Source organism: Salmo salar, chromosome ssa01 (genome assembly GCF_905237065.1).
Source record: "Salmo salar chromosome ssa01, Ssal_v3.1, whole genome shotgun sequence".
Taxonomy (NCBI): Eukaryota; Metazoa; Chordata; class Actinopteri; order Salmoniformes; family Salmonidae; genus Salmo; species Salmo salar.
The window spans coordinates 132688476-132706463 of record NC_059442.1 but is presented as its reverse complement, the minus strand read 5'-3'; the positions used below and the strand labels follow the sequence as shown (position 1 = coordinate 132706463).

Sequence of the window (17988 nt, the reverse complement as noted above, 5' to 3'; positions counted from 1 at the left end):
TCAATGTAATTTCATTGAAATGATGTAGAAACAATGTTGATTCAATCAGTGTGTGCCCAGTGGGAATGCCTGCATTACACCATTTAAAATATGGTATTTATTGGATTTATCGGTCTTAAAACACAGCATCTCTCTATGACAGGGGTCCCAATTACATTCAGCCAGCCGTAAGACGATTTTTCCTTGAGTGGAGGGTCGGGGGCCTGAACATAGTTATAAATCATTTGTAGACTACAAATTGACCGCCAGAATCCCAAACAGATATAGTATTTGACAAGTACAGAATCATTTCAAACCTTGATTACATTGGGATATGATCACATATACCTTTCTATTTATGCGTGGGAATACTTTGAGCTTTTCCCTGGTGATTGTACAGTATTTTATGTCCAACAATGAAAATGATTTAGTAAACATTTAAATACGTTTTTTTTTTTTTTTTTTTTTTAGGAACCCTGCTCAATGATCTCTGTGCAGTTGGATGTCAGAGGAGCAATTCAGTGATTTCCATCCTTGCTCTTGTTTTTCCACTCCACTGCACATGAATTATGGCTAAAGTGCTCTGTAATGTCAGACAGATGTGAAGAGCTGAAACAAACTATTGTTCATCTCAGCATTCATATGTGTCACACAACTCTTTATACAGACAAAAAAAAAAACCTTGTTCAGAAACATCAAGTGCTTCTTTGTTATTTGAATGTTGAGAATATCAAGGCCGTATTTCGAATGGTGGCAGGCCTAAATTAAAAGATGGCACTTGGTTTTCGTGGCGCCCCAATAATTTACCTCAGAAATGAACAGAAACAAATCAAAAGACCAACATATCAAACTAAGACAATGGTGTATGTCGACTGTGCTGCGTCAACTTCAGATGTGGTTTCTTGACTTTTTAGTGTTTGTCTTGCTGAAATTGAGCCAATTGGGAGCAATTAAAATAAGAATAATAACATGCCTACATCATCTCAGCTGAGGTTTGATGTTGTAATTGTTGCCAAACATTTGTTCCGTTCCAGATCAGAGCTGCATGTGAACATTGTTTTATTAGCGGACACACAGGAGAGTAGGTGTCTGTTTTTCCACCATGTGTTTCGTCAGAGTGGACCAGTGAAGGGAGGGGTAGATGAGATGTGAGTGTGGTGCTGAGGATATCTGTGTTCATAGACTGTAGGCTGTTGACTTCATTGTGTTTCAAATGTTGAGAAAACTCTGGGAATTTATAAAGTGTTATGTTGGGAGTAATTCATGTGATTTGCACATATAGACTGTGTAGTAGTTTTATCAATACACATAATTGCATTTTAAGCCTGACCTTACATATGGAGCATCTTCATTTGAGCCAGTTTGCTACAGCAGGAAAATAATCCTGCAGCATCAGGAAATGTGAATTATTATTATTATAATTAATGGAGATTTTTGGGGAAATTACAAACTTCAGAAGCCTTTTTAACCTTAAATACACTACAAGTTTTACATCAGGGTGATCAAATTAAGATCCTGGATCTGTACAACAGAGAGTGAGAGAGGTACAGTAACACAGCTTGTCTTTTCCACTGGAAGGCTGGGGCTCGACCCAAACTGCTAGAGCGTTTCTCCTAATTAAGGAAAGCAGCGTCTGATTGACAATGAACAATAGGTCAGCCAGCAGACCAGAGACAGGGTTTCCCTGCCAGGATTATAGGGCCCACGGGCTTCCCTTCCAAGCAAACATGGCAACAGATGGTTAAACAGTCAGACGTGGTCCTCAGAGCAGACTGGGAGATAGGGGTGAGGAGGGGGCTGTTTAAATTTCACCTGTTTTTACAAGGCCTACGGATACAGTCTCACCCACTAAAGTGGTAACAACGGAGAACCAACAAGGGGAATTACAGGACATGAGTCGGTAGTGAATTGTTCAGTCAAGAATCAAATCAAAGTTTATTGGTGGTGTACACATATGTGCAGGTGTTCCAGCAGGTGCAGTGAAATACTTATGTTACTAGCTCCCACAATGCAATAGAATGACTCGCAATTACAATACAAATACACAATAATCAAAAATCGAAACAAGAAATCAAGAAATGGCAGAACGAATCCAATTAAAGATCCAGAATAGATATATGAGTGAGCCTGTGTCAGAATGCATAATATAAATATGTGGTGTATACAGACAGTATATTATATGGAAGGAAATGGTATGTACAGTAGTAGGTACAGTTGAAGTCAGAAGTTTACATGCACCTTAGCCAAGTACATTTAATCCTAGTAAAAATGCCCTGTCTTAGGTCAGTTAGGATCACCACTTTATTTTAAGAATGTGAAATGTCAGAATAATAGTAGAGAGAATGATTTATTTCAGCTTTTATTTCTTTCCTCACATTCCCAGCGGGTCAGAAGTTTACATATACTCAATTAGTATTTGGTAGCATTGCCTTTAAATTGTTTAACTTGGGTCAAATGTTTCCAGCATGACAATGACCCAAAACACACAGCCAAGGCAACAAAGGAGTGGCTCAAGAAGAAGCACATTAAGGTCCTGGAGTGGCCTAGCCAGTCTCCAGTACCTTAATCCCATAGAAAATCTGTGGAGGGAGTTGAAGGTTCGAGTTGCCAAACGTCAGTCTCGAAACCTTAATGACTTGGAGAAGATCTGCAAAGAGGAGTGGGACAAAATCCCTCCTGAGATGTGTGCAAAATAGCAAAGGGTCTGAATACTTATGTAAATAAGGTATTTCTGTTTTTATGTTTAATAAATTAGCAAAAATGTCTAAAACCCTGTTTTAGCTTTGTCATTGTGGGGTATTGTGTGTAGATTGAGGATACAAAATATATATATATATATATATATATATATATATATTAGGTTGTAATGTAACAAAATGTGGAAAAAGTGAAGGGGTCTGAATACTTTCCGAATGCACTGTTCACAATCAGTAAACAACTGTATATAAGATGGTGACTAAATACTATGTTTGTCTGCTGTTGGGTTTGTCAGTACACAGTCTGGTAAAAGTGGCCAGTGTGTTGATGCAGTGCTGCTGGGTTCAGGAGGAGTTCAGTAGAACAGCAGATGGACCACAGAGGCGGCTGAGGCTTGTGAGGCTGGGTCCGTATCTGTGTCACTATCTAATGAGCCTGGGGCTCCCAGGCCGCAGAGGAACCGGGAGAACGTTCTGCTCTGCTGAGAGAGAGAGCCTGGGAAGAGTCAGGAAGGACTGTGACCTCCCTCAGTCTCAGTGGGATGTAGAGAGGAGCCGTGCCTTGTGTGCGTGTGTCCTCACTCAGACAGAAACAACATGGCCACCCATCACTCAGACAGAAACAACATGGCCACCCATCACTCAGACAGAAACAACATGGCCACCCATCACTCAGACAGAAACAACATGGCCACCCATCACTCAGACACAAACAACATGGCCACCCATCACTCAGACAGAAACAACATGGCCACCCATCACTCAGACAGAAACAACATGGCCACCCATCACTCAGACACAAACAACATGGCCACCCATCACTCAGACAGAAACAACATGGCCACCCATCACTAAGACAGAAACAACATGGCCACCCATCACATAGACAAAAAACAACATGGCCACCCATCACTCAGACAGAAACAACATGGCCACCCATCACTCAGACACAAACAACATGGCCTCCCATCACTCAGACAGAAACAACATGGCCACCCATCACTCAGACAGAAACAACATGGCCACCCATCACATAGACAAAAAACAACATGGCCACCCATCACTCAGACAGAAACAACATGGCCACCCATCACTCAGACAGAAACAACATGGCCACCCATCACATAGACAGAAACAACATGGCCACCCATCAGACTGGCCCTATCTTTATGATCCATCTCTATTTATTATTGTTGGTATCCAGACCGTCACAGAGGCAGAGATAATAGATAAGTACGTGTGTGTGTCTGTAATCTGATTGTGGTCACGCAGGTGAGCTGTGTGTGACCTTCCAGTCATTGTCCCGTGAGGAGGAAAGTGTGACAAGTGAACACCCGAGATTAAGTGACATGAAACGACTGTGACTTGACTACTGTTTGGAGAGATAAGGAGGGAATGTCAGACTGAAAGAAGATGAGAGAGAGACGGAAAGCGAAAAAGAGAGAGAGAACCACTCTCCTCCTACTCATGTTGTGTTTCTAACTGGTGTTGTTCTGTTAAAGTGTCTGTCCGCAGCCAAAGCAACAACAGCTGTGTGCCTCCAGTACTGTGTGTGACCGTGGAGAACAGGATAACACCTTATGACACATCAATTATTATAGCAAGTGACCGTCGGTCATGTGCAACGCGGGCTAAAAATACTTCTCCTTTTCGTCTCTTTCTCTCCCTCGCTTTCTCCTTTCAAACTTTCAATGCCCTTCTACGGTGACTGTCTTCTGTATGTCTCCCCTTTCATTTATCTTTCTCCCTATTGATTGTTTTCCTGATGGATAGCATTGTCAGGTCTGAAGCCTTTGTCAGAGTTGTCATTTGTTGTCTCTATCTCTTGTCTTGGGCAGGTGACCGAAATACAAGTTCTACGTCTGGGTTGTGTGGAATAGCCGGGAGTGACTGAGAGACACACAGAACTAGGTGGGTGAACTCTTTACTCTCTGCGTTACCTCTATTGGGGAGACTGGGCAAGTGGTCAAGGTAACAAAACAAGGGTATGAGGGGGTGAAGTGTAGAGAAGAGATGAAACAAATAACCAAGTGGTCAAGGAGGTAAGGTGTATGTGCTAAGTGTCACTGCGGCCCTTGTGCCACTCACAGACAAAAGAGCTTTCAGCAGCTCAGTGTTGAGAGGGAGTGGTTCGGCAAGCTGAACATGGAAAATATGCGCAGGAGACTCTTTCCCTGGGCTTTCCCTCTCCCTCTCAATCAAACTCAACATACAGCAGGTACATAGTCTCACTACACCTTGGCTGGCTGGAGGGTGTGGGCTATGTGACTATAAATACCATACAAATTATAGAGCCATAAAACTACATGAATAAAAACATCATTAATCACAAGGGCTTGGATTGTCTTTTTAAGAAGGGGTCATTCTTTGGGGGGAGAGTATATGGCTGGTTAACGTGCCATTAAACACAGCAGCAGTAGTGGTGTGTGGGTAAAATAACTGGGGAAGTCTAGCCAGAAAAAAAAGCCGTATTACAACCTAAGTGTTACTTGTGATAATTTCGTTGTTTGCTCTATAACCTGTTAGTTCATATACCTTGCCACCGTTATAGTAAGAAGACACAGTGGCAGAATAAATTCAACCACACCTTTTGTTTCGTCACAAAACCGGAGAGCAACATCTGTCCGGTGAAGTACACAAAGCAAATATTGCATTTAGTAGAAACGAATATCACACCAGGCTCACCAATGAACACCTGCACCAGTGTCTCAGAGTTGCTCTCACACCATTTGTGGCAAAGTTCAAAGTATTCTCAGGAGACAAAGTGTAATTTCTCTCATTGATGCAAGGGCAAGGCCCAGAGTGACATACATGAATATTGCATGGCCCATAGTGGCTTTTTGTGCATACAGATGCTACTTTTTTTAACAACTCGCCTTTGTTCTCCAAAAAAACCCCACTTTATTTAATTTAAATATTATTTAATAATTCAAGGCCCATGTACAATGGTTCACAGTGTACTTTTTGCCTAGACAACTATGCAACCACTTTTGTTCTTCAGCAATGATGATGCACATGTTTACATTCAAAAGAAAGAAGTAATTCATTCAAATGTCTAATTATCTTGTTGAATGTATTTTAATGTACATTTTATACAACAACATGTTTCCTAAGTTGTAGAAGACTATGTTTGTTACTACGCTGTACCACAGTGTTGATAAAGGACGATATCCATCCGGACCTTTGCCACCTAGGAAATGTGTGTCACCTGGACCTTCTCAAATAGTACTGGAGTACCCCTGACAACATTTCAACATCATCAAATCACCCACGCTTAGTCTAATACAGTGATGACTGAAAGATACCAAAAACAACTGTGTCCAATCAACGTTAGCTAAATATGATGTGGCTGTCCATGGTTCTGATTTGTGTGTGCGCGCGTGCAAGTAGAATAAGCATGTTGACTCACCCTACTTGTAGAGAACCGTCAATGCCATTCTTCTCTCTTTCATATTGCCGAAACGATCTATGACTCTGTCATACAGAAGGCTACAGTACATGCTTTTAGTTTCTGTTGTCTTAGGCTACCTGGCTAAAATGCTTGCTCGCTAGCCTAACTTCCATTCATGGAAAATGTTAGCTAGTTAACATTAGCATTCTACATCTAGCTACATATTGAACTTCCATCCTCTCAGGCTAGGGGCACAACAATGTATGAATTAATGGTTGGATCAGAATCGCTGTTGTAATCATTGGCCAGTACTGAGAATTAAGTAAAACCGCAAGTCCAAATCCCTATCTCCATCCATAGTGTATTTAGGAAAGGGACCATTTTTGCTAGCTAGCTAGCCACCATAGGACAACAACACAACCAGATGCAACAATTCAGTAATTTGGAGGCTTTTGATGTGATTGGTGTAAAGCCAAATCCAAACTGGCTTCCCTTGACACTTGTTTTTGGTGCGCCCGGACCATTCACAGTTGAGCTCAACTCTGATTGGCTATTATTTTATATATTTTTTATCAAGGGAGGCCAAATGCATACTGGCTTCCCTTGCATTCAATGCTACGAGCGGCAACAATATCATACTCTTTTTGACCAGACAGCATTACAGATGGGTTACACATCTACAGCGTCTGAGCAAGCTGTTTCGCTTGCTCGGATGCGTTCTCTGGAGCCTCTTGCGAATTGAAGAAAAATTATGAAACACGGAGAGATGAAAGATCAATCAATTATGTTTTTTTAATTTTGGGGGGGGAATGCTTGGCTTCCCTTGGCACCCATGAATACACACCACCGTTAGCCATTCCAGTCAGCGATACTTAGAGTGCATAGACTGCTCTGTGTTTGGTGGAGGGACAGGCTTTATAGCACAGAGGCTCTGGGTAGACTGGGACTACATGTTTGGTAAAGCTGGGGGTGAGTGACTGGAGCTTGGGGGTGGAGACTGGGGAGTGTGGACCGGAGAGTGGCTGTGGAACAGGGCTCTCTCTATGGCACACAGAGTCCCACTGTAACAGCGACTGGACTATGATTGGTGGAGAGAGAGAAGGGCAGGACCCAGGCTGTGCAGTAGGGTAGGGCTCTGTTGCACAGAGATACTGGTGCTAACTATAACCAACAGAGACTAGACTATGTTTGGGAAGCCAAGCGTGACGGATGGTCTTACACGTACTGGGACACAGGGGGCACGGCTGTTTGCCCTCATTGTGATAAAGGGGCAGAGAGTATGTGTCTCACACACACACACACACACACACACACACACACACACACACACACACACACACACACACACACACGTATGTGATCACTACACACGTTTGTGTCTGGACATGAATTAATGCACCAACAGAAACCCCTTCACGCCTGTCTTTCTGAGCCTCTTTCTCCCTCATTAGGAGTTATTTTGGGCATCAATAGTATTCTTCAGACTCATTGTTAATTTACCACTTGGAGTGTTTTCTAATCTAACCAAATGTTGTTTAATTTATCTGGGTGTTCTAACAAGCCCCAATTACCTCAGTCTTATATTTCGCTGTGTATATTGTTTTTGACAGGTTTGACACAAACCACGTCGTCCGTTGACCAAACTCCTCACTGAACTCTCCCTGCACTCTGGCTGTGCTCAGACATTCCTACATGCGCTCACTGCACACACGCAATTAGCGCTTGTTAGGAAGAGTGTGATATTGTAAACACGCATGCCTTTTTCCCATAATTACAGCTTCTGTGAACCTCAGAGCACACCCAGTCCTGGGCGCCTCGCTCCCATTCCAACTGTGCAGCCAGTCTGCTTTGTCCCTCCATTTTGACCTCTCCTCTCCTACTTTTACTGGACCAATTATATGTTCATCCACAGAGCACCAATCAGGACTCTGCTGTACTTTCATGTTTTATAATAAAACATTTGAACTTTGGATGTTGTCTCAGTTTGCTCGAGCTGTAAACAGAGAAAGAGGTGTCTCTTATTCTGCCCTGGCTCTTGCCCTCTGTCTCCCCCCCATCTCTCTCACTCGCTCTCACTCCCTCTCTTCCTCACTCTCTCTCTCTCCCTCTCTCTCCATCTCTTTCCCTCCCCCTACCTTTCCCTGCTCGTTTTTTTCCTCTTCTCTTTGATCCTATTGTTTTTCCTGTTCCCCCTCTCCTCTCCCTCTCTCCTCTCCCTCTCTCCTCTCCCCTCTAGGCTGGTCAGCCAGTTGATTAGCACCTTGGTCTTGTTCAGCCTAATTGGATGAGGGAGACAGGTGGCGCCAGAGTAACGATCAGCCTCGTTAGCGTGGCGCTCGCTAGCACAGTCTGTGTGATCTCTTTGTTTTACTGTGTGAATGCCCCAGGGAGGGCATGAACTTTTGACACTGCTGTATACCAGGCCGACCCCGCTCGCTCAGACGAGAGCCCCCAGTCCCCCAACAACCCACACTGAGCTCCCGTTATTGTAACGAGTGTTGAGGCTCTTTGTAGAACGCAGCACCGCTACAAACCCCAAACAGCCCAGACAAAACATTCCTCTGTGAATGAACAGGGTTGATTTAGGAGATCCAGGTGTCTGGAAGAGACATTCAGTACAGTATTCTATTCATGCATTTGGATTTAAGTTGAATGTGTACCATGAATGGTATTTTGACCACAGCCGGTCTAGTGTATGGTAGGGTTGTGTTCTGTAATGAATCTGTGATTGTGTGCATTCTTTATAGGGTAAGCATTAGAATAAGCCCCCTCAATAAATGCAGCCTTTACGTCATAATATCTCTCTAGGAGCTGATCCGTCATCAGTATGGTGGAGTAATTCTGACGTTAAGGTAAGATTTGAGTAAGGAAAGCTGATCTGAGAGCAGCGCTGCCTTTCTTTCGATCAGTATCGACACATGCTCCAACGACGCACTTAGCGAACGTTCTCTCAGTGTTACATCTTCGGCCGTTGTAGGACAGATGCATAGTTAAAACACTGGTAAGCCTAAGATCCATCACTATCGGGAAACCGGCCCTGTACTGTAGGTCCAGTGTGTTGTAGGTAGGGTTGTGTCAGTACTGTAGGTCCAGTGTGTTGTAGGTAGGGTTGTGTCAGTACTGTAGGTCCAGTGTGTTGTAGGTAGGGTTGTGTCAGTACTGTAGGTCCCGTGTGTTGTAGGTAGGGTTGTGTCAGTACTGTAGGTCCAGTGTGTTGTAGGTAGGGTTGTGTCAGTACTGTAGGTCCCGTGTGTTGTAGGTAGGGTTGTGTCAGTACTGTAGGTCCAGTGTGTTGTAGGTAGGGTTGTGTCAGTACTGTAGGTCCAGTGTGTTGTAGGTAGGGTTGTGTCAGTACTGTAGGTCCCGTGTGTTGTAGGTAGGGTTGTGTCAGTATTGTAGGTCCAGTGTGTTGTAGGTAGGGTTGTGTCAGTACTGTAGGTCCAGTGTGTTGTAGGTAGGGTTGTGTCAGTACTGTCGGTCCAGTGTGTTGTAGGTAGGGTTGTGTCAGTACTGTAGGTCCAGTGTGTTGTAGGTAGGGTTGTGTCAGTACTGTCGGTCCAGTGTGTTGTAGGTAGGGTTGTGTCAGTACTGTAGGTCCAGTGTGTTGTAGGTAGGGTTGTGTCAGTACTGTCGGTCCAGTGTGTTGTAGGTAGGGTTGTGTCAGTACTGTAGGTCCAGTGTGTGGTCGGTACTGTGCTGTTGTGTCAGTACTGTAGGTCCAGTGTTGTTTTGTCAGTACCCGTGCCTCAGACTCGGGGTGTCCACATCACTCGGACACATCCGGGCTAATGCAGCCAGGCAGGTGTGGGGGTCACAGGGGGTTTGTGGGCCAGCATAGTGACCCCTGCTGTCGGCTCAGGTTTGTCTGACCATCAGAGGACCCCCTTAATTAGACCTTTTGGTTTCCGGTGTCCAGTCAGTCCACCCAATGCACTGCAGCCTAGACACTAGGAACGAGCCTTTCATTCAACACTCCTGGTTGACTTGGCAAGGCAGCCAGGGTTTTTCCCCTAGCTCCGTCCCTCATGTTAAGAAAATCTGAGGTCTAACTTTTCCGTTTTAATTTAAAACAACTTGTCTCAGCCACAGTCCAAATATTTATTTATGTTGAGCTCGTCTGGGCCATTTTCTTATGCTAAACGGACTCTCTCTCTCTCTTTGGTTTAAAAAGTGATCCTCCTGTCTTGTACCGTATTCCTGGTGCTCATGCCTCTCCTGTACAGTATTCCTGGTGCTCCAGTCTGTCTTGTACATTATTCCTGGTGCTCCAGTCTGTCTTGTACAGTATTCTTGGTGCTCCAGCCTGTCCTGTACATTATTCCTGGTGCTCCAGCCTGTCTTGTACATTATTCCTGGTGCTCCAGCCTATCCTGTACAGTATTCATGCGCTCCAGCCAAGTTTTCTGTGGCAGGTTTTAGAGCTGGGATTGGGTGTACAGGGAGTGTTGATTGCTTAAGTGCTGCAATGATTCTTTTTTTCTGCAATATTGTTTTACAAGCATGTGGAACAACAGCTCTTCTGTCCCACTGAGTTTCAATCTGTTTCAGTGTTTAATGAAAGGGTTAGTGTGAACTGACAGCTAGGCTGTGGTGTGGCACCTCCAACCTGCACAGTGCATGGCTAAGCTCAGAATCCATTAGCACTGCTTCATATGAGCAACGGTTCACATTCAATATCTTGATCAATGGTGAACACTGTGGCTATTAAATATTTCTTGCTTTCTTAGTCATGAGCAAATGTAACTTTTAATCAACTTTTTTGTGAACGTTCTGCATGTGTAAAGCAGATATAATAGAACTGCTATTCAGCGCTATCACTCTCTTATAAGGCTTCTGTAAATGTGTACTGGTCCCCCTCAGAATGGTCCAGATTTATTTGACCATACCATATGTTTCTCAGTTTTCATTACCCATGACTTTTAGAGATGTCACTCACTCTTACTGGCTTGATGTGAGAAGCCGCCAGGGGAAAATGATCAGGTGTTCATTGATTGAATATGAGCGTGGCTAGAGAGAGGAAACTGAGGTATGACACTGGCAAGCCTGCTGCTGACACAAACAAGGTGGACCTCTCATTGGAAAGACCCAGGATACAGGCAGGCAAGACCAGCCTCTGTGAGCAGAACACACTGACGAATAGAGGGAAAGAGAGACAAATGGAGGGAGAGAGAGAGATTTGTGCTGTTCTTGGCCAGTGCCTGGGGTGGCCTGCGTTGGCCATGGAAAATCACAAGAACCCTTTCTTTCTATGGGGCACCTTCTCTGCAGTGAGAGGCCAAACGGTGAAACTTTTTACAGTTCGATTCAATCCAACTCTAAGGTTGTGTGGTTGTTTTATAACCACAGTGCCCATGGTTGAAACGTGAGGAGCAGGTGTGTTTCAGGTGCACTGTTAAGTAGGTCCAGTGAATAGGCCCCGTACTGCACTAGAATAACAGCCTTTCACTGGCGGTCAGCGTTGTAGCAAGCAGAGATTGAGATTGGTGCCATGTTTGTTTCTCTGAATGGCTTACTGCTTTTTGCACCTATTGTTTGTATTGTTTTTTTCAGTTGCTTGGTAGAGGAGTATCCACTATATAGAAATAATTTGACATTTTAGAGGTCGTTCGAGAGCGCTGAGATAATTTGACATCGCAATCTTTTTTTTTGATTTAGAGTTCTTGCTGTGTCAAATTGTAAAGAAGTCACTTTCTGTGTGTGACATACTGTTCAGTTCAGTCACAACAGACACTGGACTATGCTCCAGGGCCTGACAGAAAGCAACAGTTCATGATTGAGACGAGGCTGGTTGACAGCTCGTTCTGAGGAATGTCAGTATTTGCAGTGACTGGAATCTCACTACTATCAGCCTGATGTGAAATAACTTCCCATTTCCACCTTTCGCTATTCTCTCGCTCTTCCTTCCCTCCGTCTGGGAACAACAAACACATTCATCTTGAACAAATGGGCCAATAAACAAAGGGAAAGCAAATGATAGAAAAATAAGTTATTCTTACATACACGTATTTCAGGGACTTACTGTAAAACACTTTAGACACTTTATTTAGAATATACAATGTACCGTGAAAAATGCACCCTAACACTGTTTTTTTTAAAGAAAGAAAGCCTTACACAGGCCATCTATATTTTCTATGGATGTGTCTGCCTTACATCCTATAAGTACCCGCTAGAAACCGTTGGCGGGCGTTCCCCTTAGCATATGCATCAGATGCATATCAACCTGCAAGGTGCAGCAAACATTGCATAAATAAATATTTTTGGAATATATCCATGTAAAAGTATACAGTGCCTTCGGAAAGTATCCAGACCCCTTGACTTTTTCCACATTTGTTACATTACAGCCTTATTCTTAAATTGTTTAATAGATTTTTCCCCTCATCAATCTACGCACGATACCCCATAATGACAAAGCAAAAATAGGTTTGTAGAAATGTTTGCAAATGTATATTTAAAAAATATATAAAGAATACATTTACATAAGTATTCAGACCCTTTACTCATTACAGCATCGAGTCTTCTTGGGTATGACGCTACAAGCTTGTCACACCTGTATTTGGGGAGTTTCTCCCATTCTTCTCTGCAGATCCTCTCAGGCTCTGACCGGTTGGATGGGGAGTGTTGATGCACAGCTATTTTCAGTTCTCTCCAGAGATGTTCGATTGGGTTCAAGTCCGGGCTCTGGCTGGGCCACTCAAGGACATTCAGAGACTTGTCCCGAAGCCACTCCTGCGTCGTCTTGGCTGTGTGCTTAGGGTTGTTGTCCTGTTAGAAGGTAAACCTTCACCCCAGTCTGAGGTCCTGAGCGCTCTGGAGCAGGTTTTCATCAAGGATCTCTCTGTACTTTGCTCCATTCATATTTGCCTCGATCCTGACTAGTCTCCCAGTCCCTGCCGCTGAAAAACATCCCCACAGCATGATGCTGCCACCACCATGCTTCACCGTAGGGATGGTACTAGGTTTCCTCCAGACTTGACATTTGGCATTCAGGCCAAAGAGTTCCATCTTGGTTTCATCAGACCAGAGAATATTGTTTCTCATGTGCGGGCTGTCATGTGCCTTTTACTGAGGAGTGGCTTCCATCTGGCCACTCTACCATAAAGGCCTGATTGGTGGAGTGCTGCAGAGATGGTTGTCCTTCTGGAAGGTTCTCCCATCTCCACAGAGGAACTCCAGAGCTCTGTCAGCGTGACCATTGGGTTCTTGGTCGCCTCCCTGACCAAGGCACTTCTCTGCCAATTTGCTCAGTTTGGCCAGATGGTTCCAAACTTCTTCCATTTAAGAATGTGTTCTTGGGAACCTTCAATGCTGCAGAAATGTTTTGGTACCCTTCCCTAGATCTGTGTCTCGACACAATCCTGTCTCAGAGCTCTACGGACAATGCCTTTGACCTCTTGGCTTGGTTTTTGCTCTGACATGCACTGTCCACAGTGGGACCTTATATAGACAGGTGTATGCCTTTCCAAATCATGTCCAATCAATTGAATTTACCACAGGTGGACTCCAACAATTGTTTACAGACAGATTATTTCACTTATAATTCACTGTATCACAATTCCAGTGGTCAGAAGTTTACATACACTAAGTTGACTGTGCCTTGAAGGCCTACCTTCAAACTCAGTGCCTCTTTGCTTGACATCATGGGAAAATCAAAAGAAATCAGCCAAGACCTCAGAAAAAAGGATGAACCAGACCTCCACAAGTCTCGGTCATCCTTGGGAGCAATTTCCAAATGCCTCAAGGTACTACGTTCATCTGTACAAACAATAGTACGCAAGTATAAACACCATGGGACCACGCAGCCATCATACCGCTCAGGAAGGAGACGCGTTCTGTCTCCTAGAGATGAACGTACTTTGTCGTGAAAAGTGAAAATCAATCCCAGAACGACAGCAAAGGACCTTGTGAAGATGCTGGAGGAAACAGGTACAATAGTATCTATATCCACAGTAAAACGTGTCCTATATCGACATAACCTGATAGGCCGCTCAGCAAGGAAGAAGCCACTGCTCCAAACCGCCATAAAAAAGCCAGACTATGGTTTGCAACTGCACATGGGGACAAAGATCGTACTTTTTGGAGAAATGTCCTCTGGTCTGATGAAACGAAAATAGAACTGTTTGGCCATAATGACCATCGTTATGTTTGGAGGAAAAAGGGGGAGGCTTGCAAGCCGAAGAACACCATCCCAACCTTGAAGCACGGGGGTGGCAGCATCATGTTTTGGGGGTGCTTTGCTGCAGGTGGGACTGGTGCACTTGACAAAATAGATTGCATCATGAAGATGTTTTTTACATTTTACCTGTATTTATCTAGGCAAGTCAGTTAAGAACAAATTCTTATTTTCAATGACGGCCTAGGAACAGTGGGTTAACTGCCTGTTCAGGGGCAGAACGACAGATTTGTACCTTGTCAGCTCGGGGATTTGAACTTGCAACCTTTTGGTTACTAGTCCAACGCTCTAACCACTAGGTTACCCTGAAGCAACATCTCAATCAGTCAGGAAGTTAAAGCTTGGTTGCAAATAGGTCTTCCAAATGACCAATGACCCCAAGCATACTTCCAAAGTTGTGGCAAAATGGCTTAAGGACAATAAAGTCAAGGTATTGGAGTGGCCATCACAAAGCCCTGACCTCAATCCTATAGAAAATGTGTGGGCAGAACTGAAAAGTGTGTGCGAGCAAGGAGGCCTACACACCTGACTCAGTTACACCAGCTCTGTCAGGAGGAATGGGCCAAAATTCACCCAACTTATTGTGGAAGCTTGTGGAAGGCTACCCAAAACATTTGAACCAAGTTAAACAATTTAAAGGCAATGCTACCAAATACTAATTGAGTGTATGTAAACTTCTGACCCACTGGGAATGTGATGAAAGAAAAAAAAGCTGAAATAAATCATTCTCTCCACTATTATTGTGACATTTCACATTCTTAAAATAAAGTGGTGATCCTAACTGACCTAAGACAGGGAATTTTTACTAGGATGAAATGTCAGGAATTGTGAAAAGCTGAGATAAATTGTATTTGGCTAAGGTGTATGTAAACTTCTGACTTCAACTACATATATATATATATATATATTAAAAAAAAATGTGAATCACATTATTTTGTGGTGTACCTCCGACGGCATTGCACGTACCCCTGGGGGTATGCGTACCTCAGTTTGGGAATACCTGATCTAGGCTATAAGAAAAAAACAAAAAGCCACTAGTTCAAGTCCATCACAAAGAAGTCCATTATAATTTCATTATGGAAATAAGAAAATGTATTTAAAAGAAAACAGAATAGCATATTTTAAGTTTATTATGTTACTAGTCTTTTTCTTAGTAGGCAGAACAGTGCTTCCCCGCAAGTGGTCATGTGCTGAATTCATGGACAGCGCAGATATTCCTGTAAAAAGTGAAAATTTGATAGAGCTTTATATCTTTTGAATTTTGAGATTTATTTGACAAGGTAAGTGTCATAGAAACGGCAGAATATGATCTTTCGGAAATCAAAAGGTTTTACCTGAATGTGACTCTGAAAGAGGATTTGATATAGTGATGCTCCTTTCCCTGCATTTGTCAATTACAAGATGCGCCCATCTCTTCTTGTACAATTTGACAACTGTTCTTATTATGTGTGATACTGTTTTGGTGGGCCAGTTGCGCAGGCTGACTTACATTTTTTGTTTCCCTTTGCATTATTCTAAAGGCCTACTGCAACACAGCATGTTTTCATTTCCCTTCCAATACATTTGATTAGTAATAGAGTTACAGTAAATAAAACAGTCCCGTAACAGCTTCTTTTTACAAAGTAAAATGTGAAAGAGAACGGTATCAACTCACAAGGCGCGCGGTCAAAATAACATAAGCTCCAACGCTGATAAATAGGCATAACACAAACTCACCATTACACTATTGTCTTTCTAAATGAAATCAACCTCTTCACCCTCCTTATCATGCAGTTAGGCTAATTTAAATTCAATTGTGAAGTAAGGTGCACAATTATCACCCATCCATCCATTTGTCATTCATTCAGTGAGGAGAGAGAGATGCATTAACGCCTGGCTGGGTACCAACATCCTACAGCACATTGTCTTGCAGGTTAAGTTAGGAGTAGGTGTGAAAAAAACTGGTAAAAATGCTCTAAATACTTCTCTGTGGTTTCAAAATTCGGACAAATTAGCAATGTAAAGTACAAACAGGAAAAGTCAGGGAAGCAGCAGGACAAAGCTTTTTTGGGGATTGATTTATTTTATTTATCAAATCAAACGTCAGTGGCCGTTGGCCTATGGTGGTTCTAGTGTTAACCAATCAGGAATATTTAAGTAATACACTAAGTGTCTGTGTAGTAAAAGTAGCCTGAGACGTAGTCATGTCATAATTCACAGTAGACTAGGGCCAAGGTGTTTTACAGCTGCAGGGAGGATCGCCATCTTACACTACTGTCTACAGAAACCCTATGAGAGCATGACTCACTGTAGTGTCTTGCCCAGCCTCTTCCCCTGGGCTGTAGAGGAAATCTGTCTCCTCACCCAACATAGTGTATGATTCATTTTTTATAAATGCTGACCAAACTGTAATTATTTAAGTCATTGTTTTAGCCACAGAGCAATTACACGGATGAATACAAAGAAAAACTGCAATTTCTTCCTCCAAGTCTCATGGCTTTCTTTTGGTGGGGCTGTGTAACCCATTCCATACCAGTGAAGGACCAATGACACACAACTCCAATAGCAGTTACTACATTATCTAATACCGGGGTTTACCTTCCTGGATTGTTGAAAAGTGTCTGAAATGACGTCCTACATCATCTAGCTTTGAACACCTTTAATGAATACTTCTTCAGTTGTGAAATAATAGCCCTGTTTGTTTTCTCAGTGTCTTGTATTGGAAACATGCAGTAACGTAAGCTTTGTGTAGTGAGGGAAGAGGGAACTTTGCCTGGCCAGGATCATTGTGTGTGCAGGTGAGATGTTTATGAGCACCAACCAACATCATGACGTTTATACAGCTTAGTGTAGGACTGCAGGCATTCAGCTCACAGGAACAGTTTGGGCCTGGGCCCCTGTCTGTCAGTCAGTCAACGCCCACTACACATTCCACTTACTTATAAATGATGCATCTGCATGGAAGTCTTAACGCAATTATGCAATAAACTGACACATGGATCATACACCAGGTATCATCACTTCATTTAGACCAGAGAGATCTTCATATTTTGAGCTTTGGCTCATAAATGAATCACTCTGTCATTATTGACTTGCATTGTGAACATTTGCACGTAGATGTATCTTCTAACTGATACTTAAATGATACAGGACATGGTAGTTTACATTTAGCATAATTGCCTTCCCAAAACCAGTTTCTTGAATTGTATTTGACGTTGACGTTGCTGTCCTTCTGTATACTAAGACCTTGTTTCTCGTTCCCTTTGTGTTTTCAACTCAATTGTGTTTATCTTTCATAATGGGTAAAGGCAGAATCTCAGAATTAAGTCCAGCTAACATTGTTATCTTGTTAAATGGGTTTGTGGAGGAGCCTTATCCCTTCTCATCTGCAGCAATATAAATGATTGTGAGCCTGTGCTTTCAGCAGCTCCCCATGTCTTCCCTCCCTCACAGAGAGAGAGAGAGCCTTGCTGTGACAGTCTTTTACTTTTCTTGAATAAAGTTTTTCTTTTCTTTCTTCTCACTCAGCATTCTTCGGGACTTCAAAGCTGGAATCGGAGCAGAATCTCTGAGCTGTCCCATTGTGTGGCTCTTGCATATTCATAAGGCTCTTTCTTTCTTCTCATTCTGGATGAGACTCTGCTAGAGAGGAGAGCTGTGGGCTAGAGAGAATGCAGCAGCTCCTCTGGACTCTCCAAGGAACCAAACCACTGAGTATGTGCATGGAGGGGTCACATTCAAATGGGATTCACACGTAGTGATTTATAGTGTTG

The 17988-nt window shown here is 43.1% G+C and overlaps 1 protein-coding gene across 1 annotated transcript in view; it reads left to right on the top strand.

Annotated features, from left to right (window-relative positions):
• The window catches only part of LOC106564072 (bone morphogenetic protein receptor type-1B-like), a 110134-nt gene that overhangs the window by 57443 nt on the left and 34703 nt on the right, over window positions 1-17988 (top strand). The window contains exon 3 of the mRNA XM_014130059.2: window positions 4514-4586. The gene's annotated coding sequence lies outside the window, so the exon portion shown is untranslated. The remainder of the gene's footprint in view (window positions 1-4513; window positions 4587-17988) is intronic.